Source organism: Struthio camelus, chromosome 26 (genome assembly GCF_040807025.1).
Source record: "Struthio camelus isolate bStrCam1 chromosome 26, bStrCam1.hap1, whole genome shotgun sequence".
NCBI lineage: Eukaryota > Metazoa > Chordata > Aves > Struthioniformes > Struthionidae > Struthio > Struthio camelus.
The window spans coordinates 3,157,990-3,185,570 of NC_090967.1; the positions used below are offsets into that span (position 1 = coordinate 3,157,990).

At 51.4% G+C, this 27,581-nt stretch overlaps 1 protein-coding gene and 1 long non-coding RNA gene across 6 annotated transcripts in view; one reads left to right on the top strand and one right to left on the bottom strand.

Annotated features, from left to right (window-relative positions):
• Nucleotides 1-767: 767 nt before the first annotated feature.
• LOC138062375 (uncharacterized) lies at nucleotides 768-6,159 on the bottom strand. The gene is made up of 3 exons (XR_011136418.1): nucleotides 5,955-6,159; nucleotides 3,324-3,408; nucleotides 768-2,737 (listed from the first exon to the last, which is right to left on the bottom strand). It is a non-coding gene; the product is annotated as an uncharacterized lncRNA (long non-coding RNA).
• The window catches only part of CSNK1G2 (casein kinase 1 gamma 2), a 52,887-nt gene continuing 30,545 nt past the window's right edge, over nucleotides 5,240-27,581 (top strand). The window contains exon 1 of one of the 5 annotated variants that reach the window (XM_068920253.1): nucleotides 5,240-5,357. The gene's annotated coding sequence lies outside the window, so the exon portion shown is untranslated. Of the gene's footprint in view, nucleotides 5,594-26,901; nucleotides 27,167-27,581 lie in introns of those variants that run through there. The other 4 variants (XM_068920252.1, XM_068920249.1, XM_068920248.1 and 1 more) reach the window with 4 other exon arrangements.

Consider the following 27,581-nt stretch of genomic DNA (forward strand, 5'->3'; position numbering starts at 1 on the left):
CTCGTGCCCTCGGGAGGAAGGCAGGGCCAGTAGCTGGATGCTTTCCCAGCAGAAATCCCCTGGCTTTTCTGACTAACGCGCTACCGCTGAGCTGCTCCCATAGCACGGGTTGTATTGATCGCTGCAGCCTGCGCCTGGCACACCGTGTATTCACTGCTGAGTTACAGCACGCTGGAGATTTGAGCTAAATAAAATCAAAACTGTTTACTTTCCCCATTTCCCGTGCCAGAGAGTGGGGTAAATTCTCAAGCCAAATGTCTGAACAACTTACGTGTTTGAAATCGCCTTTTTTTTTTTTCTTTTTTTCCCTCCTTGTGGCAGCTGGACTGCGCTATCAAAACGGGCCGAACCTTTCGGCCACGGTCTGGGCGGCTGCGAGATGGGCTCTGCCGTGGGCACAAGCCTCGCTGGCGGTAGTGCTGCCACAGCGGGGCTGAGTGGGTGAGGAGGGGAGTCCTTCCCCACTGCCACCACACTCAGCTCACGCCTTCAGTCCGAGACTGGGTTGTTCTCGACATGTTTACTTAGGATGATAAATGACGGAGGAATGACCTGGGCACAGCCATCCCTGTTCCACCTTAGCTGCATGCGAGCATCGCAGCCAAAGCGCATGCACGGAGCTGGAGTCCGGCCGCTGCTGCCGCCGTGCTCACTGGCCTACACCGGGTACCAGCCCGGCCGTGTGCTCGTGTAGCAACTTCTTCCCGCTGCACTCCGAAGAGCCGCTGCCCCCAAAGGAAGCAGAGCTGTAAATCACTGCAGTGGACTCGGATACTGTCCCTGTGGGAAAAGGGGCTGGGATCGCGTGGGGCAGTGGGACTATACAAAGGGGGAGGATGGCTTCGCTGGCAGGCATGTGCCAGGTCGGGGACTGAAATGCTGCTCTTACCCCGTGAGTGCAGGTTAGTGGACTTGCCCGAGCCCTGGACTTTGGTCCAGCAGCCGGACTCTGTCCCCTGAGCCATGTGTGTGCAGAGGCCAGGGACAGGCCCAGCCTCCACGGCTAGGCCATGTGCTGGGCTCACAACCCCTGCGCAGGCAGCGCTCTCGACCCCACGAATTTGGTTTGACAGCCACAGACCGGAGGGGCTGGAGCAAAGTGTCCCACAGCTCCCCTGGGACCGGGCTCCAAACACCCCAGGTCCAGCCCCCGGTCAGGGCTGGGGATCTTGGTGTCTGCTCCTGGCTCTCCTGCTGACCAGCAGGTGGGAGTGGAAATAACGCACCTCTTTGCAATGCAACGGGGATGGGAAGTGACTAAGAAGCACTGCCACAGGATGGCAAAATCAGTGTTTCACTTGCGGAGGAGCTCACTTCGTTCTCCAAATCCTTCTAAATCGTAACAATTTCTTCTAGAAACACCTATGAGGAAAAAATAGTTTAGATGAATGCCAGCTGGGATTGTTCATCAGCAAAACCAAGTTTTGAGAGAGGAAATCTCAACAGTTCCCTAGAAATGAGGGAGAATTGATTCAACTGACCAGAACTGATGACTTGGATATTTGAATTGATGGTGGCGGGTGAAGACCTGGTTCCTCCCTGAACTCGCACAAGCTCACTTGGCCACTGACTGAAAATATTTCCTGTTAATCTGACTTACGCCGTGAAGACGAGAGTAGTGGGATCATCTGATGGTGCCTCCTGCCCTTAAAAGGCTCTTAATATCCAATACTACTTTGAAAAGCTCGAACAGGGACGGTTCTCGTGCCATGGATAGAAGAAAGCGATTCTCCTGGCTGCGACCTCCTTTACCAAGTGAGCGCAAGGAGAGGCTTTTTATGGCTGAATTATTTATTTGAATATTATCGTTGTTTCCATGGTGCTCATCCCAAAGCAAGTCTCACAAACGTCTAGTGCAGCATGTTGCAGCCTCGCGCTGGAAACAGGGAGGCCAAGCGAGGCTGCTTCTTCACAGCCCCTTTGTTTCAGAGCGGAAGAATCGGCCACAGCCAAGCCATTTCCAATGGCAGCAATTAAATCATCAGTGCTCAGAGAGGCGAAAGCTTAACGCAGCCAAACACTTGGGGGAAACTTTTCTGTCTTATTTCCCTCCAGGGAAAACAGGTCCCAATTTACAGTAAATCCAAGATGGAGGACGCGAAAGGATTTCCAAGATGACACCGTGGATTGAAGGCTCATCTGGCCTCCCGTCTCAGCATGTCCCCACCAGCCAGGACCTCCAGCCCGTTAAAATCCCCTCGCAACGCAAGGGGAGTGACGGGAGCTCCCTGCTCCACCTCGACAACAGCACAAGCAGCTTTTGCTTTGGGCTGCTGGATCCATAGTGATTTATAGGCATTACCCACTGGAAGCAGGACCAAGCAAAGGCAAAAACGTGCCTGCTGTCGGCAGCCAGCCGAGTGGGGCTTTAGGGAGAGGTCAGTGCAGGCGGCGCTGCAAGTCCGCGGCAGGCTGCTCTGAAAAGGCTTAAGCGCTTGTAAAATTCCTGCCCTCAGTGTATTTAATGTGACATCAGCCATTAAGGGATAACAGAGATCTACCCGGAGCTTGATCTATCTTCGCCTGCATCCAGCTGGCCGTGCCTGGTCCCGACTAACAGGGTGGATCAGCAGTTGGGAACTTGGAGGGGAGTTTCCACCCACTGCGGCTGTCGGCTTTGGCAAACGCTCATCCCCGGTAGCGGAGGGAGCTGCTATGAGGCTTGGAGGGATCGGGAGGGCGTCCGGCAGCAGAAAGGTGCCTGTTTGCCGCACGAGTGTCCCACGACGCACAACTCCTGCAGGAAATAAATGACTTCAGCGAGAGCTGGAGCAGTTGTGGCCTCTCAGGGCCAGTTTGGGGGTTACAGAGGAGATTCACCTCCCTGAACCATTGCCTTCTAATGGTGCGCACCAGGCACTCACCTGTCCCCATCCAGCTCCAGGCTCTGCCCAAGGGAAGCCCATCAGCAGATCCCTTTCCCCCCCCAGATCTTTCGATCCCATGTTCAATCCCCCATTGCTGGCTGTTCTTCAGAGCTGGGGTTTGCATCAGACAGGGAAGGACAGTGGCAGCCACCTGCAGCCCCACGTCTCCGTTCCCTGGCTCTGGGGCTCCTATACATTTCCAGGCCAGGGAATGTATTTTCCTCTGTCCGCTCACCTCTATTTTTCCATTTGCACTAAGATCATTTGTTAAATATATTTCCCAGTTGACCTCAGCCCCATGGCCCTGAATGGCTCCAGCTCTCTTCAGGAATTAGGGAAGGTACTAACCCCGCTTGCAAACTCTTTATGCCTCCCAAACCACCAAAGTGCCCAGCAGAGATGTTTTCTCCAGCAGCTGGTCACAGTAAGATGATTCATTGGATTAGGGTTTCTCACCAACTTTGTTTTGGGGTTTATTCACACGGTTGGCTATTGAGAAGAGCAGCTCGTCCCAGCGGAGGTTATCCTCTGAATCCGAGCCCTGTGCGAGTGTAACGAAACAGTAAATTAGAAGCAACCATGAGGCTGTGCACACAGTGAGCCCAGGGATTGCAACTCATCGTGTAGCAGAAGCGATGGGGGATTTGAGCTGTCCCCTCAGCTAGCTTTCTCTATTTTCTGTATTTTTAGGGGTTTGTCCTGCCTTTGTTTGTCGCGATCAACTTCACAAGCAATAACGAACCTCTCCCGGGGTGTCTGAGGCCACATGAGCCATGTGCGAGTCCAAACCCTCCTTGCAGCACGGCTGGTTGTTTGCAGGGCTCGGAGGTGGGATTCGAAGGGTCATGTTGGGTCTCCATGGAGAAATTGCAGCCACGTTCCCCTGGGCTGTGGGGTCCCTGGGGAAGAGCTGACCACCTCGCAAGCCGCTGCTCATCCCGGGGGGACCCTGAGTTAAGATGTCACCTCCCAGTGGCAGCTGCCACCAGAAGGGTTTCGTTGTCCTTTACCTGACGGCTGGTTGCAATGACCCTCGCACAGCCACGCTCCCCTAGACGCTTTCACAGCCCGAGGGTTACAGCTCAGCAGAGACGGGGCAAACTTTAAAGCATCAGTCACTTCTCAGTCCTGCCCGAGGTCTTGGATCAAGCATTTTCTGGCTGCGCGTACACACACAGGCACGCTCAGCTCTTGCTCCTCTCTGCTCCTTCCTCCCAGCCTCCTGCCGCTGGGTGTTTTGGGACAGCGGGGAGGAGACCGTGTCGCCTTACCCACCAGAGGAAAATCCCGTGCAACGCTGATGTTGCTGTGCAGGCAGTGACTCTGCCCCTCTAACACCCACATGTACCCTGCAGCGTGTCTCCCTCACAGGCAAGCAAATCCGTTTCCTCTCCTGAAAGATTTTTTAACATCAGTCCCTAATGCAGCTTTATGTAACTGGACATAGAGCCGGGGGGGAAGCACGGCCATGGCGAATGTAAACACCAGCTCTAACCCCAATCCCTTAAATTGCTTCTAAAGAGGTTTTACGGCCGGGGCAGCTCCCCAGCAGGAATCTTCCCGCCTGCCGGGATGAGCCATGGCGGCGGCGAATGCGCTCGGTCTGAGGGCTGCGAGGGGCAGGCTTCCTGCCGGGAGCTGTGCCGCAGCCCGCGGGTGCCCTGGCCTGGGGCTGCGCCTAGCGCGGGGCCTCTGTGCAGGGAGTGGGCTGCCCCACATGGGCCTTGTTCCCCACAGCGGGGCTCTGCCCCATGCCGAGCGCTGTACCCCATACTGGGGACTGTGCCCCATAGTGGGGGCCGTGCCCTATAGGGGGCTATACCCTACTGCGGGACCTGTCCACTACAGGGGAGCTATATCCCATAGTGAGACCTGTACCCCATAGAGGGGCCTGTCCCCGGGTGGGGGCTCCCTGTAGGGTAAGCTGTACCCTATAGTGGGGCCTGTATCCTGTAGGGGGGACTGTCCCCTATAGGGGGCTGTGTTCTATCGTGGAGCTATCTCCTATACGGGGGTCAAACTATTGGGAAGCTGTACCCTATAGTGCGGCCTGTCCCCTATAGGGGAGCTGTACCCTATAGTGGGGCCTGTCCCCTGTAGGGGAGCTGTGCCCTATATGGGGCTGTACGGTAGGGGGAGCTGTACGCTATAGTGGGGGCAGTCCCCTATAGGGAAGCTGTACCCTGTCGAGCGGCCGGTCCCCTATAGGCGCTATCCCCTGCAGGGGGCGGTGTCCCCACCGGCCGCTCCCGCTGCCGCCGGGCAACAGGCGGTTAAGGGAGCATCTCCGCCGGTAGCCGTCAAGCGCGCCGCTGCCGTAAAGCACCGCTCGCTGCCGCACAGCCGTGCTCCCGCCTCCCCCTCCCGCCTCGGCCCTTCGCCCGCCTCAAGCCGCCTATTCTCGAACGCGCTTTACGCCAACGACGTTGCGCCACCACCCTCCCTTCGGCTGCGCTTGCGCTCAGCTCCGCCGGGCCTCTAAGCTTCGGAGTTGGTATTCAGGAAGGGCGCTTGCGCCGGCGGCGTGGCGGGGGGCGCATGGGTGCGCGCGGAGCCTACGCCGGCGGCGTAGAGGTGTCGCTGGCTGGCCGCTGCCCGTGGAGTGGTGAGGGGAGGCGAGCGGCGGCGGCGGCGGCGGCGGCTTAGCGAGACCCGGCCCGGGGGGCGCCGCCATGGGGAGGCCGCGGGGCAGCGGCAGCGCGGCCCGCCGCTGAGCGCCTGCGGAGGTAACCGCCGCCGCGGCGCCGGGGCTGCCCTGTTGCTGCCGCTGGCCCCGGCCGGGACCGGGCAGTGCCGGCGTGGGGGGGCCGGGCCAGGCGGCGGCGGTTGGGGGCGGCCGGGCCTGGGGGGCTGAAGGGGCTGGGGGGGCAGCTTGGGGCCGGGCCCGGGGGTCCGAGGGGGCCAGGACGGGCCCGGGCAGGAGGGGGTGAGGGGGCTGTGGGGGGCTGAGGCGGCCCGGGGGGCTGAGGCCCGGGGCCGCCTCGCTGCGTTTCCTCTCGGCGCTGCTTCTTTTGTAGCCCTGGGGGAGGGGAGGCTCCGGCCCGCCAACCCCCCCCCCCCCCCCGGGATCACCCCCTCCTCCAGCACCGTCTGCGGCCGGGGCCAGGGTCGCCCCCCTCGCCGGTTGTGTCCCCCTTGTCCGCACCCTGCGCCGGCCTGGCCGGCGCAGCCGGAGCCTCACAGGATGTTGGCCCCTTTGTATGTGGCTTCCCTCTCTCCAGCGGGCTCGGGAAGCGCTTATTTGGGGAAAAGGGTTGTGCTGAATTCTGGGATTTAAAATAGCTTTTTTTTTCCCCCCTTAGCAAAGCTGGTCAGGATGAATGTGAGAAACTGGAAAAATAACCCCCCCACACCCTCCATCTGCCCCCGCCAGAAAGGAGTTGACTTTAACTGTTCCTCAGGCAGCCGAGAGGAGAGGTTTGCACACAAGGAGCAGCTCCCTCACGCCAGCCTTGCGAGCAGGGAGTGGAGCTGGCGGAGGCCTGTGGCTCCTGTTTGGTGGCTGGCAGAAGCGGATCAAGTTGGGGCTCTTGGACCTAGAGGGCAAACACGATGAGATTATGGGGTTGTTAGGAAAGGAGCCTTTTCTTCTAAGGAAATGCTTTTGCAGCCTGGACAGTTTGGGGACCCGCCATGTTATACGTGTTTCTCAAGTTAAAAATGAAGTTTGTTAGACCTCTTTCAGGTTGTTCTGAAATCAGTCTGTTCTAAACAAGTTGGAGGTAACTGGGACCCTGCTCCAATTGTGTATAAACTGATTGTTGGTGTGTGGATGGTTTGCACCAGTGTGTTTGCAAGTTGCCCTGTTAACTAATCCATTTGTTTTCCTTTTGCACAACAAGTGGTTGGAAATGAATTCTGAGGAGTGTGTAAGTTCATCTGCCAGCTGGACTGTCCTGTCAGCATGCCACACACAGCGTGCCCCCATCTGCCCACTGCCAGCACAGAGGTTTAAAAATTGGGCCTTATATAACAGATTGGAGAAAAGGTTTGGTGTTTGCCAATGCGTCTGAAAAAGAATTGCTGTAAATTAGGGCAGGAGGCCTCCATGGGGATAGTGTGGAGAGGCCTTCTCTGTGACTGGGTAAGCTTGACTGCTGTGAGTAACTTGCCAAAGACTTCTTTGGTTTTGTTTTAGTCTGGTGTGTTTCAGGTAAAATCAATGTTGACCAGCGTTTCACTGCTTAGCACCTTTTGGTCTCCTCAGTGGGTTGTAGTCCTGTGGTGCAGACAAAGGATAATCAAGAGCAAATCTGCTGCCAGGCTGGTGGCAGCCTCTCTCAAGTCAGTGATATGTACAATTGAGGAGCCCTGATCCTCTCCAGCTCCATCACCAAAAGCGGCCTGCTGATCTTCTCATTAGCTTGTAGGAGCTGCTGCCTTCCCATGTCAGACTGCCTTGAGATTTGATCTCCTGGTAGTTGGTTTACAAATCTGTAATGCCTTATAAATTGGTTCTGTAGTTTTCTTTGCAGAAACAGCTGCCTCTCTAGTTTACACTTACATCAAAATGACTGGGGTACAGTTGGTAGTGGTTTGCAGGGGAGAATGTTTTTCTGTGCAGCAGTTTCTTTGGGAGCACTGAATGGAGCTCTGTATTAATGCCTCTGCAGTGTGGTTTGTGTTTGGTTTTCTTGTTGCAGCACTCTTCAGAAGAGTGAGTGAAGAGGAGGAAGTTGGCACTTGCAGTTTAGCATGTTTCTGAATTCTGCCCTGCCAGTGCTTCCCTCCACTGGTGTTGGAGTACAGTAGAGAGATTCTGCTTTGCCTCTTTTTTGTGTTCTGTTTCTCAGCTCCTGTGCAGCCCAAGTGTTGTCAAAAATGTTAATATGAGAGTGACTCAGCGGATCAATGCGAATGACATGAGGGTTACGCTTATGGACAATCAGTATTTCCCCCCCCCCCCCCCCCCCAATCCTCCAGCCCCACTAGGCTGGAAGAGATGATGTCCTAAAGCAACTGCCAATAAACATGTTTACTAGACTCGGGCCTGATTGTGTTCTATAGTCCTCTCTTTGCCCTGTGACGCAAGCGGTGGTTTTCCTAGCTCCTGTGGCTGAGCGATGCTGTGATGGGCTGTGCTCCGAACTGCAGTCCTTTGCTTTGACCGGTCCATCTACATATATGTGTAGCCCTCAGAGTCTGAAGGTCTCACGAGCTGGTAAAAGGACTAGTCCCAGCATGAGACTGTCAGGGTAGGCAACTGTTTACTTGCATTTTTCAGATAGGGGAACTGCAGCACTGCAGACCCCAAAAGGCTTATTTGAGATCGTAAGGAAGCCTCTGGTGAGCGGCAAGTCCTGTCGTGCTTTGGCCCCTTCCTGGTAAGTTTAAATGCAAGCAATGCAAACCTCACAGCTGTGGGTACTGTTCAGTGAAAAGCATACAGAGTCCCTGCCTTGCAAGCAGGGCTGGTTAACGTGGGGTTTCAGACCTGTGCTCAGTAGCTTGTTCTGCCTCACGCTACTCTTGTGACTTGACATCTTGCCTCATAATGTTGCCGAGAGGACAAAGCCTCGGATACTCAGGTAGGAACTTCCTTCGTGTACTCACAGTGGCTTTCTGCTCAGAGCTTGTGGGAATGGCTCTGCCCTCAGTCCTGTAATTGTGCTTTGACTAGACAGACTTGGCTTGGCCTGGCGCAGTGAGAAGCCGTGGAACTGAGCCTCCTTCCTGTGGCCCAGATGTGGAGCTGCTTGTACTAGTTCAGTCCTGCTGCACCGTAAGAGCTAGGAGAGGAAGAAGGGGAAACAAATCTCATTGTGACTCTGGAATTCTGCCGGAGAAAAAGTTCTCTTCCCGTTAGAAAAGCTGCATGTTTATAAATAGTTTTGGTTTTTATTGGAGTGGATGTTTATTCTTCCTACTGACAGTCAGTATCTCCAGTAAGTCTGTAGCTGTAGAGAAAAAGCAGGACTCAGCTGTGAGGAAAGTATAAAGGTGACTTTCTGCTAGAACAGCTGAGCACAGACTACTTGTGCTCATTCTGGCTCCCAGGTTCACTCTAGTTGTCCTCCATTTCTTGGCCAATTCTCTTAAATCCTTGCTCATGCTGCCGCCCTGAGCTGTGCTTCCTGTTGGACAGAGCCTCCTCTTGCATGTTACATTGATACATTTTCCTGATTCCTCACAACTGGCTTAGGAAAAAAAAAATTAATGAAGAGTGTGGACCTAGCTGAGTTGTTCCAGAATATCCCCTGCCTCGTCTTTACTACAGTATCAGCTGTTGGGTGGCTCTTTGGCAGCTGGTGTGAAACAGGTCTACTCTTTCAAGGCTTGTCTGGAGCCTGAGGTGTTCAGAATTGTGCTCTCTACCACTGCTTCGGAAGCGTGCGTGGTTGTGCACAACACTATTGTGATCAGAAGGAAAAACGGGTATAGTGAGTGTAGGGTGTAAGTGCTTGTAATATGTGGAAAACAATAAAAAGTATGTGTTCTGTTTGCTGCAATAGTAATTTTGCAGCAGATTGGTGCGCTTAAGTTTTGAGGTGATCCCATGCTTTGTGATTTAGAAGATGGTTCTTCAGATAAACTGAAATTTGTAGGTAAAACTTTGCAGAGCATTTTAGAATGCTTCATGGAGTGAGATGTCCCTGATTTCTTTAATGGCCCATGATAAGGAGAGCGTGCTCCTGGGGCACAGGAACGCAATTAGTTCTTGAAAGGCTTTAAATGGCTTCCTTAGTTCTGAAAAGGTCATGGGCAAAAGTTCTCTACATGTCCAGAAAGATTTTTCCAGTGCCTGTGAAGTCTGTATTCTTCTACTGGAAGGTTAGTGACAGTTCTCATTTTCCAGATGATACCCTGATGGCATCTGCCTTCTCCCCTGTAATCAGACCAATGTCATTTAAAACGTGGTTGCAGCATGAACACTCTCACTTCTAGGAAATGAATGTCTCGATGTCTTGAGGCTAGTTCACCTGAGTCAGTAAAATTGAGTACTCCCATGATCTCTTCTGCTGAAAAGACTTGCACTAAGATGGTGACTTGAGGGAAGCCTGGAATCCTATTGTGTGAGGGCTCAGCCTCAGGCCTGGGAGGGGACTCCCAGCGCTGCAGGCTTCTCGGCTTCCTCTCCAGTGTCGCGTGTATTCGACTGCATTCGACTGCCTGACTTGCTGTGGTGGGGACAGTGCTTGAAAAAGAGCTGGGAAGTGCTGTGTTTTGTTTGGTGTTTGTGGAACAGAGGTAGTAGTAGGTTGAATACAAGAACAGTAATTGGATGAGCCAAGACACACTTGCAGCCAGGTCTTCGAAGTAAAGCCCGTGTTGGACTCCCAGGGTATTTGGGACACTGAGAGCCTGGAAGGAGAGAAGCATTAATTTTTTTCATCATTTGTTTCTGTGTGTCCACTAACCAAAGTGTATCCTGTAACCCTTTGTTATTTAATGTTATATAATGTTTTTTAATGAAGGAGGCCTGGCATTTGCTTTCCAAATGGTAAATTAGATGTTTGGCAGGTGATGTTTGGGCTTTGTCAGCCTGAGAGGGGTGTTCTTAAGTTAATTACCATGGGTTAATATTGGTCTTGAACTTAGGTTTTGTGACGCTCTCCTTCAGAAGAGCTTTGCAGCCCTGCTAGTCTGTTGCTGGGCAGAGCTGTGCACAAGGAGGAGAAGTGCTGATGGGGTTTCATGGATACCAGGGGAGCATGTCAGTCTTGAGTGGGTTCATTTCCTTTCCTAATCTGGACCCTGGAAAGTCATGTTAAGAGTGACTGTCGCGTAGGTGCGTTGGACAGGATGTTAGGGGCTGAACGGGCTCTGAAAAGTCAGTAGCGATCCTGTTTAAAACTAAAATGGAGGTGTGATGTTTCTACTGCTCAGAAACTCCGTTCTTACAGACTGTCATTGACAGATATGTTTTCAGGTAGAAAATATTGCTACTTTTTGGTTTTGAGATAGTAGAGGTATAAGCAACAAAGCAAGAAATGCTTTTTGTTTGCCTTCGTTGGCATGGGCTTTTTGAAGTGATGAAGTTTGTACTCTCTGCCTAGTTTCTCCAGTTTGATGCAAGATGAGAATGGGACTTTCCAGCATCTTCCACGTTACGTGTGTTGGCAAAGGACAAACTAAGGATCTCCTGGAATACCCCCCGCTCTTGACTGTGTTGATTTCTCTTATCCCAAGGGCATTGTAGGTTTTATTTGAAATCTAGCTTTTGTACGCCCTAGCACAGAGTATATTAAGGGCACTAATCAGAACACGTGTTGGAAACGGATACAATTTATATATTGGAAGAGACTGCTCATGTTCTCTAGCAGCAATTCTTTGGAGCAGCAATTGCCTCTTCTCCCATTGATGGGATCGGGGTCAGCATGACGTGGGACAGGACATCAGAGATGTTGATGCTGACAGGTACAGATTAGTCTCTGGCTTGAGCCATGGGAATTCATGAACTAACTTGCTTGATGGAGCTAGGCGTTCAGTGGGCCGTTGTGGTTGGGGAAGGAATAGGAAGTGCTTTGAGGGATGAACCCATGCTGTTTTCATAGTGGTATATACCTGATCAGGGGATCCTGAGAAGAGACTGTCAGGCTGAAGATTTGGTTCAATGCTCTGAAGTGCTGTAATAGGTGTGTTGGTGCAGGGTAGGGAGAAATGAGAGGAGGGAATTCCAGCACGTAAGGACCATCGTGGCTATTCTGTGCTGCTGGCTGATAGAGATGCCCTGCAGGCTGAACTTGAAGCTGGAGCTTGGTTAGCTGGATGTACGTGTCTCTGAGCGATAGCAAGAGATGTTGCTAGGAAGCAGCTCTGTTGTTCAGGCTCGTGTTCTCCCTCCTAGGCCGGCTGTTTGGAGTGTGGGAGCAAAGAAAGACTGCTCCTAGGGCTTACCCAATCTGCAGGCAGCAAGTTTAGGAAAGTAAAAGGGACGCTCAGCTAACGCTTACACCGCACTGAATTTAGCTGGATATAGAGTAAATGCTGTAAACTTGTGATATTATGCAGCAGGCTGTTCAGGCACGCTTGCGCTGTGTTGCAGTAACCTTTCTCTAGCTGAATCTCTACTAAATCTGTTGTGGCTTTTGTCACTGAGAAATGGTGGTCAGACCCCTTCCATCTCAATGAACTCTGGTTTCAGGTGGTTTTGGCACACGCTGCTCTGCCTTGGACTGTGGAGTGCAGACGCCGGCCTGCCTTCAGCAGGAGGTGTGTGAGCAGCATGGTGATGTAGCAGAGACCCGTCTGCCGATGGGCTTGGCTCTGGAGTGACTGGGCATTGCAGAACTGCTTTGGGCTGAGGTGAGGCTGGCTCTCTGCAGAGGCTCTGGCCACTTGGGAATGGCTAGACAGAGTCATGATGAAAGCACCCCTCCCCTGTTCAGCGTGGAAAATACCCACAGCAACCCAGAGCCTGTGTGCAAAACGTACTCCAGGTGTGCTGACCTCAACTGTAATTTTTTTTCCTCCCTTTCCCCTCTCCCATTTCTGGTGCTGACCTCTCTCTGACTTTTCAGGCCTCTACCTTGCTGCGATACTTCCTTGCAAGAGCCAGCATGACTGCCAGGTAGCTGGGCTACCTGTGTAGCAGGGACAGCCCAGAGCATTTTATGCACTGGAGAGATTGGCTTGAACAGCAAGGTGGGCACCTTTGAGACTGGAGGCAGTGCAACGAGAGGGGGAGAGGCTAACGCACGTGGCTTACAAATGTCCTGGCTGCAGTCTGGGTGGCACCCGCAGTTCCCAATAAGTCTTTTCTAATGTCTCTCTGAGTACACGTGTGGCCCCGGGAACGAGACTCAGTCTTGGGCGTGGCGCAGAGGATGCATTGCAGTGGGCTTAGCTTGGTGACAGCAGACACCTGGGGTGTGAGAAAGCACTAGCTAGGGGCAGTTCCCACTGCTTGTTGGAGCCCTGGTAGGGGACGCAGGGACCTGCGTTCTGAAGTCTCCTGGAGAAGAGCATGTAACACTCAGTGCTTTGCTCCTATTTTTGTTTAGAGTCAGAAATCAAAGTCCAGAGCAGCACTTCTCAGGCCAGAATCGTTTAAAGGCACTTGCTGTTGTTTTAGGGCCAATATTTAACTTGCTCCTCTGATGAGGAATGCCTGCTAGATTCCAAATATTTGACTTAAGGAAGAAGTTTGAGAGGAGAACTTCCACTGCTGTGGATGAGGGGGAATTATGGGAAACAAATAGGAAGCCACTGTATTTACAGGGCTGTGTAAAACAGCCTGTGTTCCCCTTCTGGTGTGGCAGGTATTGAGGCAGCTCTTTGCTGAGCTGCAGCGCGGGAGCGGCTGGAAGGAAATGTTTGTGCGCTCCAGAGGCTGTAGCGGGCAGCGCTGGGTGTGTCTGCTCCCGCAGCCCCAGTCTTCTGCTCCTGCTGCCAAGGGGGATTTAAAGGCACAGGTTTGGAGTTGCTTTCCAACTGGGGGAACATCCAAATGGGCTGATGTGGGCAGGCAGGCTGAAGCGTGTGTAAACTTCCTGATAAAAGAAGCTTATCTGAAAAGAAATGCTCTGCTGCTTTTGCTTTCGCTGTAGTCTTTGGTGGCTGGATTTCATTAGCTGCAAAATCCTCTGCAGTGGATCCTGTTAATGGCAGGATTTCCCCTTCCCTGGACCTGCTTGATGAGGTGCTTGTGGCTTTTCCTGTCCTCCCTCACTTTGCTCCTCGCAGTGTGCCACAACTACCATTGCACAGCCTCCTGTAAGTCTGTAAGGGCGCTTGCTGCTGCTGCTCAGCGTTGAACCCGTCCTGCGTTTCTGGGCAGAGAGCAGCTGTGTGGAGCTCTGCACCCAGGATGCCGGTGATGTTCATCAAAATAATGATCCGCTTATGCTGGCCTCTCCAAAGAGGAGGAAGAGTTGATCGTGGTATGTGAAGAAAGATGATTGAGACGAACTTTAAGCCAGTCAGTTAACTGCCCTCTACAGACAGGGTCAGTTAGCAAGTCTGGTTCTGGATGTGAAGTCTGGACTTTCTTAGTTACATGGTTTATGTCTGTGCTAGACCCGACCTGACTTCTCATGCTCTGTGCTCTTGGTTGGATGTTTTTTGCCATACTTGACTGTTTTGGCTGCGTTTTGCTTAGATACAAAAAAACATGTTTTCTCTTGAAGTGAAATCAAAGGCACCCAGCTGTTTGTGAGCCAGCCCCAGGGGAAGGTTCTGCCCAGGCTCCTGTGTGCAGAGTTCAGCCCAGCTCTGAAAGGTTGAGAACTTCCTCCTTCCAGTGTAACAAAGTGCTTGCAGGCAGCCCTAAATCATCGCCTGGAGCTACGACATGGAGAGCCAAGTCCAGCTGGAGCAGCTGTGAGCGTGGCTCCAGCTTTTATTGACCGGTTTGGCATTTGGAAAGCAAAGGCTTTTGTCAGAGCGAGTCAAAGCCCCATCCAGCTCAGAAATTGGCAGGGTGCTGCAGTCCAGGGTAGAGCAGGGATCAGGTGGCTGTATAGGAAAATGGCAAACTGATTTTTTCCCCCCCTCCTCCCTTCTGCATACTCTGCAGGCACCTGATACCATCTGTGATAACTGAGCTGCATTCATTCAACCCAAGGGGCTCTGGCAGCGTGAGTGTTGCAGCCAACGTGAAGCCCCTCTGTTCTTGCATTCCTAATTTGAAAGGCCTTAGAGGGGCTCATGTTCCTGAGCATGGTTAGCCAGCCTCTCTGAGCACTGGCCCATGAGACTGGCTGCAGCTGGGCACCCGAAAGTACTGTACAGCTCTGGGAAGTCTTGGCCCATTTCCCTAATGAGTGTTGATGGGTTCAGGCCCATTATTTGACTGTGTACTGAACGGGGAAAGCTGGAGGAGTTCAGTCCTGTCTGCAGGGAATGGGAAGAGGTGACTGGAACTAGTAATGTGAGTAACACTCCAAAAAGCAAAGGTTTGGGTTTTGGCTAGAAGCGTTTACTAGAAAAGGGTGAATGTGTGTTGGCTGTGGTCTCCAGGACAAAGATCAGAGAAGTGAGAGCCCAGAAAATGAGGGGAAAGGGACAGTTTGTACATGCTATTATCAGCATCTGGAACATTATTAGCAAGATAAGAATGGTTTCTCGTGGGGGTGTATCTTGCATGTGCCTTCATGGTAGGTAATCCCTCTGTTTTTATAAGTTAAGCTCTTTGTATAGGACCCAGAGAAGTAGGTCTTGAGCAAGTACAGCTGTAGGGTGGAACCAGTGAGGCTGTACTATGCCCACCTGCTTGGGAGAAGATAACCTTTTAAATGAACTCATTGAGAAGTTTGTAAATGTGCCTATTCCTCTCCAAGTCAGTAACGCTTCTGTAGCCACCTTTGTGGTGCTCCTGTTTCAGCCATCGCCTTCTGATCTGGTGTAAAATGCACACACATGATGAATGAGGGAAGATGGGAAACTGAACCTTTGCAAATACACCTTTCTGATGTGGAGGTTGGTGGTGAAGCAGGCTGAGTCCTTAATCCACAAAGCTGTCGTGGTACTTAATGAAGGGTTGTGAATCTGATTCTTTAGATGAGAAGTTGAAGGATGGAGGAGTGAAAAGACCCTGAATTATCTGTGGTATTAGCAGGAGTGGGATATAGGTGTCTGGCTCCTCTGTTTTGTTAACCTTCCCTGAAAGCCAGGAGGTTGGGGTGTTTGTCTAGGTGTTGGGAAGTTGCTCAAGTTAATCTCCAGTTAGTTGAGAAACACCCTTCTCCACGCCTCTTTCTTCTGTGAGACCATGGGCATGTTGCACAGTTGCTTACCGCTTCAGTTCCCATCTGTAAAATAAGCAGGTCACCTCTGTACCTTAAAGAGACGTTGCGAGGAAAAAAGTGTAATGGATTGAACTGCTCAGTCTTGTAATGGAGGGGGAGGGAAGATGAATACTTCATGGATCACTCGTTGCTTCTCTGAAGATGCTGCTGACACTTGCATGTAAGCTGATGGATATTGTCACGCCACTGAGCATCTCTCTGCCCCTGTTCCTTTATAACAGAGATTAATTGCAAGGTGCCTCCTTGCTACTCTTTTCTCCCCGTATTCTGGGCAAGCGGTCTGTTTGTAGTCCCTGGTTGCCTTAGGAAGGATTGGAAGGCTGTCCCTGCTGAATGACTCTTCCCCATTAGAGTGGAGAGCTGGGAGCAGAGCACGTAAGCCAGGGTGGCAGTGAGCCTGTTCCCATGTGGCATCTCAGGACAAGGAGTTTCTCAGCTCTTGGTGGAGAGAGATCCCTGTGAAACCCCCAGTGGAAGCTGTCCCCTCCACTCCCCTTCTTTCCCTCCCAATTCTTAAGGTTTAGCAGTAATTTGAAGGAGATATGTGGAGCTTTGAGCAGCCTGAGGGAGAAAGTAAGGGGGAGAAATGGTGTTTGCTGGAATATGGGACAGCTTGGTTTGGCGGAGCTGCAGCTCTGCAACCTAGAAATGGAAACAGTCTGGTCACCCGTGGAAGTGGCACCTATTCCTCCTCCTCCTACCCTGCCTCTGGGGACTCTCCAGGGAGAAGGACCCGCTCTGGAGCGAAGTGGCTGAGCTGGGACAGAGCGGAGCTGGTTCAGTCGCTGGCTTTGTCCCCACTTCCATGTGGCCTTAGGGAAGTTGGGAAAGTTGCTATCAGCTGTATGTTGTTGATTGAAGAGATTACTCATCATACTCATCACAGGCACCCCTTTCTCCCCTGCCTTGTCTTGCAAAAGGCTACCCGAGATCTGCCAGTGCAGCTGCTACCTAACCTGGTTCTGTCAAAAGGATATGGGTTAAGAAAAAAAATCTTACTATTAAAAGTGCTTATGCCAACCCAGATCCTGCTGGCAGAAAAGAGTTTGGTAGTGATACACATGACATAAGGCCAAGCAGATCTCTGCAGAATGACAGTCTCCAGATGGGATGAGGAGCTGGGGATCCCTGCTGTCACACATATCTAACTGTTCTCATGCAGGAGCTTTTGGCAGTCAGTATGGAGAGGCCTGGATATATGCTGAGTCTGAGCCCTCGTGTATCGGTTTCCCCAGTGTAAAATGTGGCTGAGATGTGTCTAGCTAGTTAGTAACCCCTTCCTGAAACACTTTTTACCTGAAGGCCCTAGAGTGCTCAACTTGGCCCCTTGGGATGTGAAAAACTTATCTCAGACCTTGGAGGTGAAACGGAGGCTGTGGCTTAGCTCCTGGGGTACCATGTGGCTTTTGTCACTGCTACTTCCTCCCCTGCCTTGGCCCTACGGAGGGGTTGGGAAGCCCTTTTATTTGAGGTGCTAGGCAAACCTATAACGCAGCAGTTGCCTTGGAGAAAACTTGATGAATGTGACTGGAAAAGAGGCTGGTTTTTCAGAGCAGTCCAAGGGGACTTTGCAGTCTCTTGATAGAAGCTGGTTCCTTTGCAGCACTGATGTTCTCAGCCCCCTCCCTCACGGAGGAGAGAGGCCTCCCCAAACCATCTGGCCCATAGCCAGCAAGTCGTCTTCTCTGCTTAGGAGACTGCTGAGTTTTCAGATCTGCTGTGAGTGTTCCCTGCCCTTCCCTGGCTCTCCATTGTTGTTTTTTTTTTTTTTTTTTTTTTTGAGCTGTGCTGTACAGCAGAGCTCTCCATGCCCTCCTCTCCACCCAATTCTCAGGGCTAGGACACTCTCCTTTTCCCCCAAAGCAGAGTGCTGGCACTGCCTGGTGAGAGCCCTGCAGTGGAAAAGAGATGGAACCAGAGGGAAATGTCTGCCAGCCTCCCTCTGGCTTCCCTTCCCTCGACAGAAAGTCGATGACTATTAAAGACATGGTGCCTGTGCCATGTGGTGCTGGCGAGTAGGAGGGAGGGCGTGCTGGATGAACTCTACCTATGGGCATATGCTCCACCTGCCTCCAGGAAACGTGTATCAAAGAAGAGACAAATCTGAAACCAATCTTAGTGATGGCCACAGTCAAGCCTCTGAGCCACTCATGGAGCAGACAGGCTGTGTCACGCAAGCCAGAGTGCAACTCCTGCTCTGGAGAAGATCATCTGTGTTCAGGGCCCTCTTGTGTGGAGATGACCTAAAGGACACAGCAGCCTCTGGGGACACAGTCTCTTCTCTCTCTTCTGCTGCTAGCTTTCTTTGCCTTGATGTGCCTCAGTTTCCCCTTCTGTAAGGACACTTCCTTGGTAATGCACTTCGAGCCACCTGCTGCAAAGAGCAGTAGAAGAGCCAAGGGGCATTTATCATTTGCATCAGCCGCCTGGAAACCCCCCTGGAGCTTGTAACTAGGAACATTAGGAAGATAAGATGCCTAATGCTGGTACTTGGATTCTTGCCCGGGTTGCTGGGAGGGAAGGAGGTATGTGCACAGCCCTTAGAGCCATATGGTCTGGATGCCAGCTTAGTGTAGTGGATGTAGTCTCTTCTGGGGTGTCCCACTTGGCACTGCAGATCTGGTAATTAGTACATGTTCAGGGATGGCAAGTATAAACTTTGAAACAGCTGCATTCAAATTTGGTACCATCCCATCTCTCTGGTGGTCTGGACTCTGGTCAGGCAGCGCTGGCTATACAGCAGGGATAACAAGAAAGAGGATTTTGCTCAAGCCTGGCTGCTTGGAAAGCTGGAGGATCAGAGAAACAAGAGTTTGCCATGGACTTGCTGTGCAACTTGGTTCAGGCAGTGAAGGTGTCCCACACTGCAAAGCAGTGCAACTGTGCTCCCTCCAGAAGTGGTGGGTCCCAGGAGAAGAACGAGCGTCGCTGGCACTGAGAGCAGGTTTATACCTTTGCGAAGAAATCCTCAGTCTGCTACTAGGGGGCTAACGATAGTCTTTGGGGCTCTTTGTCCTGTTGTGGAGAAGCCTCTCCCCTGCCTGCTGGGAAAGCACAATTTCAGTGGTATGCAGGGCTGCAAAATACTGGCTGGTCCCCATGCTTTGCGCATGAGGAGGTAGTGGAAATGTTGAGTGGAGGGAATGCTTTTGCTCCCTCTGTGGCCACTTACAGGCTGCTGGTGTGGAAGTGCTGAACAGCTAGTGCCCTGTTAAACTTCAGTCTCCTGGTCCCAGGAAGCTGGGAGCAGGTGGGGATACTCTGAGACAGTTGTTTTATGGAGTGGAGCCTGCTCCATCTATTTTCAAGCCATTTGTCTTGTGGTGAAACCTGTGGTGAATGTCAGAGGGCGACAGTCTGTTTCTAGTCTCCTGTGCATCTGGGCTCCTGAGGTTATTTGGGGGCCTCTCTGAATGCTGTGGGGAGGAAAAAGTGCTGAGTATGTCCCTTTGGCTCTGGCATCCCAGTCCTTGGGGAGGGGAGTGCCTGGTTGCCCCACGCAAGTGGCTGGTGTTCAATCAAGTTCCCCCTGCAGAGGAGGAAATCTCTTCCAGGTGGATGAAAGGTTTGGAGCCTGTCACCACCCAGCATGGGCTTGGGGGAGGAAAGGAAGAGGGAAGAGAGCTGCGCGCATCCAGGAATTTGCTTTCGTTATAGGAAAGGGGTTGGGAAATGTCTCATCCTTTGGAGAACAGATATTGAGTCCCCCATCCTAGCTACAGCTGATTCCTCCCAATGCCGGAAGGAAGCACATGTGGGATTCAAGGCTGTGGGATCTCTGAGGACATCCTCAAAAGGGTAGCATTTGTTTTTTTACTCTTGAACAACTCCTGCCACTTGACAGTACTCCCTATGTGAGGCAGTGCTTGAACGACTGTGTCTTCCCTTGTCCTCTTCTCCTGTCTGCGCTGCCAGGCCCGTGGGACACAGCTGTGGTCTGTGCTCCGTAAGCTGAGCTGTTAGGAGCTCTCCTACGGCAAGTGGTGGGAGATCTCATCCCACCATGCGGTTGGACCCTCTGACTCATGTGAGCCAAAACACCTCTGCCTGGGCTTTCTTTGGAGCCTCATCCTGCTGTGATGAGGCATGGATCATCCTGTGGGCAGCATCCCCCTCAAATGCTGACTCTGACACCGACGCTGTGACTCTGGGTTGAAGAGGGAGGCGGATGAGAGGTAGGGTCTGGCAGTGGGAGAGCAGTTGATCTGCAGTTTGGCAGCGTGGGAAAGCGGCGCTGCGTTTTGCCAGGGAGTCCGGACGCTCTGACTGCAGAGGGGGTGTGGGAGGTGGTGGTCGCAGTCAGCTCGTCCTACAGAGGGATGGTGCCATACTGTTACCAATCCACAACCTGAGGTGACAGGACTACGAGGCTATCCCCTTCCTTGGGTGACTAGCTGAGAGTTGGTCTTGACCTCCCCAGCCCACACAAATTGAAGAAGGAGCTGTGTCACCAGCACCTGGATAACGGTTGTGTTGTCTACTGGCTGCACTGGATGAGTGTGGGTTGGCAACTGGCTGCTGGTTGTCTTGTCACAGGTTTGGGTTTTCCTACAATTATCTCTGTGGTTTGTTCACCGGAGTGAAGATGGCACCGCAGCCCCTCTTCAGTTAGGTGGGATTTTCACATTGTGGTGAGAATTTTTGCTGTCATGTCTTGGCTCATTTTCTGAATTCAGGGGCCCAAGACTGTGTAAACAGGAGCACCTCTTAACTGTAGTTGGTTCTCGGTGGACTATAGCGGAGGCTGTGGACCCTGCTTTGTCTCCAGCAGAGTGGAGAGAGAGAAATGATGGCACTGAGCCCTGCTGCACCCCGGGCATGAGGGCAGGGTGGCTTTGCCAATGGAGAGAATAGGCCTTATCAATGGATTGGCCCTGTGGTGACAGTTGGTCTCTCCTCGGGCTGGGGGAGAGCAGGACGCAAGCCCGTCTCCTTGCTGTGATGGGGAGAGCTGGGACTCTGAGATCTCCTGAAATTTTGCTACTTCATCCGTCTGACTTCACACTAACATTTAAATACATGTGTGCACACACGCACACGCCTGAGTCTGGGAGAAGTGTGGGGGGGAACCCCAAAATATAACAGCAAACAGTGCAAAACAGCCTCGATGCCAGGCTGTGAATCGAGCCCATCACAGCAGGGCAGGAAGTGGACAGTCGCTTGTCAAATCATCTGCTCTCCTGTGCTGGCGGGGTGCGTTTAGCACCGCTGACCACGTGCCTTTCCGCGCATGGACTGCTGTGGCGGCTGGCTCCCGACAGCAGCGAGCAGGTGGGCTGGGGCGAAGGACCGGCTCTAGGGTAGGCATGCTGTGGCCTTGAAGCCATGGGGACATGTTTCTTGCTTGGGGTGCATCTCTGCTTTGCCAGGCACTTGGCACCTTTTGCTGCTGTTTCCTCCCCTGCTGCTGCCCAGTTTTGAACCTGCTGTTCCTCCGTGTTTGCTGACAAAGTCCTCCTGCGGCAGCTTGTCGCCAAGCCTTTTCTTTTTGCCGGGCAGGTTCTGCAGCCTCGGTGGCCTGCTGGCGTGAGGCCTGGCAGGACGCCTCTCCTCCGCTGCCGTGGCTATTGCTGCAAAGCAAAGGTGCAGCACGTCTCTGTGGCTGCAGCGGAGGAAGGGAGAAAGCCTTCTCCGCTCTGTGTGCCTGCAAAACCAAAGGCAACTTTTCTTGCACATCCATTCCTGTGCACTCTGCTCTCAGGTCCCTTATCAAGAGAATGGCAAGCAGAACTTTATATTGCCTTTGTAAAAAGTGCTAGCTTTTGAGGACATAGGAGTATTCAGGGACAGGGCTGGGGAAGTAGCATGCTGATAGAGATGGTCTTAACCTTGTTTCTGGCAGCCGAGGCACAGGATGAGGTGTTCTAGCCTCAGATGTGAGATGTGAAGTGAAAGTGGTGGTTCCAAGCTACTGGGTGAAAATTATCTATTTGTCTAGGAGCCTTTTTTTTTCCCCCCCCGGCTGGTGACCGCTATGCAGGCTGATGCGGAGAGAGGTAAGCTCTAAGGGGTTGTGCAGAAAGGTGTTGGAAGGGGAACTTGCCCTACCCAGAAACTTGACAACTGAATGAAATGTTTTCCTGCATTGTTCCCTGACTGTGGCCCGGCACAGATGCCATCATAAACGGGACGATGATCTGGGTTGCAGTAGCAGTGAATTTATGTGCTTGCCGTTGCAACACCCTCATCTTGGCCAAACCTAAGATGCCTTTCACAGAAAGGCTTTGCAGGTGCCCTGAGTCAAGGCACCTGCGTTACCTGAAGTTAAACTTGCCCTTGAAACTCCCATGCTGCCAGGAGAAGACTGGAGAGAGCACGGTGATGCCTGTTAGAGACATGCTTATACAGCTCCCGTTCTGCAGGCACTGTCTGGCTTACCCGAGTGAGGCGCCCTTCAGCCTGCACCCCTGTGGTGGCAGGCGCCTGGCAGTTAGATGCTTGCAGCATGTCTCGGTCTGTCTTTCTGTTTGGCTTCGCTTTCTGTATCCCATACCCCAGGCAGTAGAAAGGGCAGCTGCAGTTGTCAAGGCAATTTTGTCGTGCAGCTGAAGCAATGGTTAAAAAGCATCTGTGTCCAGTGGTGGAGGCTGAAATGTAGGCAAACAAAACCTACCCTTGGTTACAAATAGGGCTTTCCCACGTCCACCTCAAAGATGTTTTGGACCATGGTTTTATAGTTATCTTTCAGAGGTCTGTGCCCAGTAGCTGTTTGAGCAACAGCTCCGCTTGGTCTTCTTCATTGCCCAAGGTACAAATATGACTCAATGATTTGGGACACGGGCAATCCTTTGGATACCTAGTTGCAGAGAGAGCCTATTCTGCAAGGATTTACCTAACCCTCAGGTTTTGCAGTAGGTGAACACTATGTTCAGTCAGTTACAGTCAGACTTGGTTGAGTTCTTCTGCTCTGAAGCTTCTTCAGGTCCATGTTGACTGTTGAACTTAGTCCTGGTGTTTTTATATGCTGGGCAGGAATGGAGTTAATAGCACCGTCAAGTCATAACTGTAGAAACAAAACCTTTGCAGGCTTTCTCTCAAGATGCGTGTTTTTGTGACAGTGAAATCAGCGCAAGAATTGGGCAGGACAGGACTGGTTGGAGAAGAAGCAGGTTCTGCTCTTACGTCAATCTTGGTAAATTGTGTGGAGGGAAGAGCGGGAGAATTGTCAGGCACATGATTGGTAAACAAGCTTTTGCTGGCCGGCTTCCGTGGACTTTTGGAAGGCAGCCGATTCCTTCGCAGCTCTTCTTTCTAGCAGCAGCATGGATTTAATTAGTATCTGGTGTCTAACTGGAGCTTGCTGCATTGTGGATGTATTGTCTGGTTTAAATAGAAAACCCGCTGGCAGGGCTGCAAAATCCAGAGTGTACGAGGAACTTGACGGCTGAGACCACTTGTTCAAGTAAGTGACTCAGTGTATGAAGTGCCTTATTGAATCCAGCTCTTGTGGTGCCGAGTGGGGGCTTAAAAGACATCATCAGCATCTTGGCCAGGATGACTGCATGTGTCCCGTGGAAACCACTGGAACATATGGGCTGTGGGAACAGATGAAGACTCGGGAGTCAGACTCTAGCTGACTACTGTCCTTTTAAGGTCTCCCAGTCAGAGACACTGCTTTGTATGTAATGAACTTCCTTTCTTCCAGTACTAGTAACTCTAGATTAGTAAAACCGAAACCACTTCAACATCCTAATTGGTTTTTTGTGCTGAACTGTTAAGATGTGATAGATTCTGCAGAACTACAGCCTTGTGTAATTTACCTCGCACCAGGGCAGAAGATGAGCCTGGCTTCTTTTCTGTTGTTCAGAACAAGGTTTACTGCTCTAGTTACCCATCTGTCATCTCCAGAGTCCCTGTTACAGTAATAGCAAAGCAAGTTGCAGTTTCTAAGGTAGCTATCTGATAATCTAAAAGGAGGGTCAACAAAGTGACACTAGTCTGAACAGGAGGGCAGCAGACACATAGTACAGTTGAGTCCTTTGCTGATCTTACCATCTTCCAACTGCATACCAAAATCTCTACTGGCCCGGTATCCCTGGGGACAGTTGTTGCTGATTTTGGAGAGGGGAATCTGGAATAGTGAACAGATAGAAGACGCCAGGAACATCCCAGACTCGCAGTGGCAGGGCTGGATGGGAAGGCGGGCAGCCCCGGCTTGGACCTGTGTTGGTCTCGGCACCTCTACCTACCCAACTGCTTCCTGCAGCCGAGGATTTTTGCATTCCCAACGTCCCGCGGTGGCTTGGCGTTGCTGCTGGTTTTGTGCAGTGTGGCTCCGGCACGGGGACCAGGCTTTAGTGGCTTGTGCGATGCATGTGGCTCAAGAAACAGGAGCTGGCTGTCCTGAGACTTAATCAGGTGCAATCGTGTGTAAAAGAAGGGATAAATTGAGGCACGACAGTTCCCCTCGTGGAGTCTGTGATGCCAACCAAAAAGCTTTTTTCGTTCCAAGTCTTTGCAATTCAGCTTCGTTGTGTTTTCTGGTAGGTTTTATGAATTCTACAGTTGGAGGTTTAAGCTACCTGGTCGTTGCTGATGAGCCCAAACAGATGAATAGACTCTTAGACGCTTTGTTTTCTAAAGTATTTGTCCAGCTTGTGCTGCGTTTGATCTTTTTTCAGTCTAGTTTTCAGATCTGGTCTTATTTTAGCATGTGTGCATTTACTAGCGTTATTTATTTATTTTTTTCCCCCCAGAGAAGTATTTTTAGCTTTTAGCTTGGTTCCTGTGCTGCTGCTGCTGCTGAAGTTTCCATCATGGTATTTCCGGCTCTTTGGTAAAGCGCATTTAATATTTTCCATCCAGGTGTAACTGCTTTGAACAGGGATCCAAAGAAAAGAGTGAAATTCTGCATTTGGCTGGGAGCGAGTTGGATAGTAACTAGCAGCAACAGAAAGAGATACTTCATGAAGTTTTCCTTGTGGCTGCCTTTACTGAGAGATTTAGGAGTTGCCCTAGAAGAGCCATTGACTCTGCAAGCTTGTTTGTGTTTAAAAATATTAAGGATCTGGGTTGTTCTGAATTTTGACCATCTAAAGCTCATTGATTTCCATTTCTACCTATGCAAATAGAGAGCAGATATGAATCAAAACTGTCCCAGTTCTATTGGTTCAAGATGGACCTGTTTCCTCATTAGATATTTTTGGGTGCAAAATAATTACTGCTGAACTGCTGCCAAAAAGTTGACTTTCAGTAAAGCTGAATATATGCACGCACATTCTTGCCTGCCTGCCCACCCGCTACTGGACAGGAAATTTTCCTAGTCAGCACTGAGCCATAGTGTGAGGTGGTCAAGACTTCGGTATTAAGTCATCTGGTCTGCGCCCTTCGGTTTGGGCTGCTCCATTGTGCTCATCTCGGAAAGGAGGCAGTTGTCTTTAAAATCATGACAGCGTAGGGAATTCACGCCTTCATGTAAGTTCCTGTTAACTCCTGAGCTCTGCCTTCTGCCCCCATCTGGGCTCCATCTGAAATGGGAAATGCAATTATTTTGCCTTTTTTTTTTTCCCCCCCCCCTCTCTATTTTTGCTGTTGTGTTCATGTCATTATGTTTAGACAGTGGATAACAGGTTTCACTTTTTCTTCTAGGCTGCTTGCCGGCTGTTGCAATGTTTGAGTTGCATCAGGGTCTTTGCAGAGGGGACACGGGGTTTGTTCCAAGTTTGTAGGTGTGTACAGCTCCTTGCACGAATTGGACCTTCTTCGTACTAATTGCATCATTAACGGTGCTGTTGCTGCTGGAATTTGAGGAAAAGTTGTGATTTTGTTTATAAAGAAGTTGAATATGTTAACCTGTAACCCCTATAAATCAATTTTGAAAATGTCAGTGAAATCATGCATGAGTCATTGGTTTTGCGTTGTGAGAACTTCATATGTCTGAGCATTTGTCAGACCTCTGAACTGTGAAGCCAGGGCTCCCTTCAAATAGAGAAGGTTTTCTGTTGCGATGTTTAAATTTCTTTGCCCCCCTTATAGAGGGAAAGAGGTGGCATTAAAGCTTTTTCTAAAGAAGCCATTGAAAATTCATAGTAGTATGTTAAAAAGCCACGAAAATGTTTGGAAGGCTGGGAGAAAATAACTCTGAGCGAGAGATTTAGAGCTTGATCTGTTGTAGGTTAAGAAATGATCTGTGTACAGAGTGTAAGTGTTTTCAGAGGAAGTGAATAGCTGGTAACAAGAGAACTCTTAATTTAGCAGAGGGGGGGAAAAAAAAAAAAGCAATAACCCTGATGGCTGGATGAGGAAGCCACACACTGCAGAGCAGAAAGAAAATGCACCTTTTTCATGACACAGTTCAATGTGGGGGTGTGGGCAATGAATGCTGTGGGGGGTCTTGTTTGTTTGATTTTTTTGGGAGGGTAGCTTTTGGGGGAGGGGTTAATTCCAGCGTTTTAATGGTTTGGATGTTTTTGGGACGTGGCCAAGATTCACGGAGGGCTACTGGGGTGAAAGGTTGAGGGCTGCGCCGCCCGGGAGGTCAGGTTGGCCGCTGATCTGCGCTGGTGACAGCAGAGCTGCATGGCAAATTCTTTACTTTCTATAGCAGAGGCTTGAAGCGTTTCTCTTCAGTGGCTTTACGTTCATTAAAAGTCTTTTGTTTTGCTTTTTGTTTGCCCGGCAATAACTGCGTAGCTGGAGGTGACGGTTTGTGTCTGACGACTTGCTCTGCTAGTGTTTTTAAATTACAGTGCTAGCAGTACTGTTAGCACCGTGTCTGACCCTTCTGGCTCCGTAGCCGGCTCCCTGCAAAGTGCCGTCGTGGGAGGGAGGGAGCAGTGCCGGGAGGGCGAGGGACTGGCCGCGGGAAGCAGCGACGGAGGCAGGAGCGGGAGTCCCCGCTCCCGGCTCATCAACCGGTGAGATTCAAGGTGCCGAAAGCTCCCGGCTCCCGCTGCTCCGACGGCCGAGCTGAGTTAAAAGCGTGCGGGGTGGAGTCCTCTCTCGTGGACACACCATGTTCTCAGTAAAAAGCTGGGAAGCCAGGAAGGGAGGGGAGGTTTGGAACAAGGATGCTCAGATCATGTTAGATTCAAAGCTTTGCTTCCACAGTTTGCTGGGGTTTTTTTTTGTTTTTGTTCCCCCCTCCCCTTCCCTTAAGACTAGAAGAAATTCGGGAAGAAACATTAGTCTTGAGGGAATTTTTTTTTTCCAAGAAATGACCTGGATGGAGGGGGAAAAAAAAGAAAAAAGCATTTTGGACAAACTCCCCTTGCAAAATTCATCATCGTAAATATTGTGGGGCTAAAAGCGAAAGCACGCTGCGGCTTCTCTGTTCACTGGAGGGGAGAGACCAGCCACAGCCAAACCACACTTCTCCCGCGCCTGGTACAGTGACCATGGCAATAGGACTGCGTCTGCCGTGTAATCGATGACTCAGGCTGATAGCACTGTACAGACGTGAACTGTTTTCAGTGTTTGTGTGATGAGGGCTGAAGCAGCTTGTAAGGAAGCCGTTGGGAAGACGGGTTCGAAGAGTTCAGATAAGGGCTGCTCTTCGGGGCCGGCAGGCTGGCAGGCTTGATAACGAGACTCAGCGAAGTAGATTTGTGACCGCTCGATGTTCGCTACAGGTTGGCTGATGACCTTGCCTTGGGGACAGCAGGAGCGCAGGTACGGTGCTTGGCTTTCTTGGGCTGGTTGTGCTGTTTGATGAGGGAGTTTCTTCAGTCGGTTCCTGGGCTCTTTCCTTTCCCCTGAAGGAGGCCTTGGAGGAGGGGGAGGGAAGAAGTTGCCGAGATCTCTGCACTGTTCAAAAGCTGAGAAAGAGCCAAGCGTTTCCCCAGGGAGCTCAAATGGACAAGACAGATGCAGAGGAGTTGCTATCCCAGCAGAGCGGCCGGGATGCGGAGGGCCAGGAAGCTAGTACATGCCCAGGGTGCCCGGGGAGGGTCGGTGGCAGAGCTGAGAGCTCTCAAATCCCAGCCCTGAAATTGAAGCGCAGGACTCCCCCGTCTCTCGAAACACACGGCCTGTTACGCCTGGGTTCCCCGATGGCTCTGCATCAGCAGTTAAGTAACAAACTATT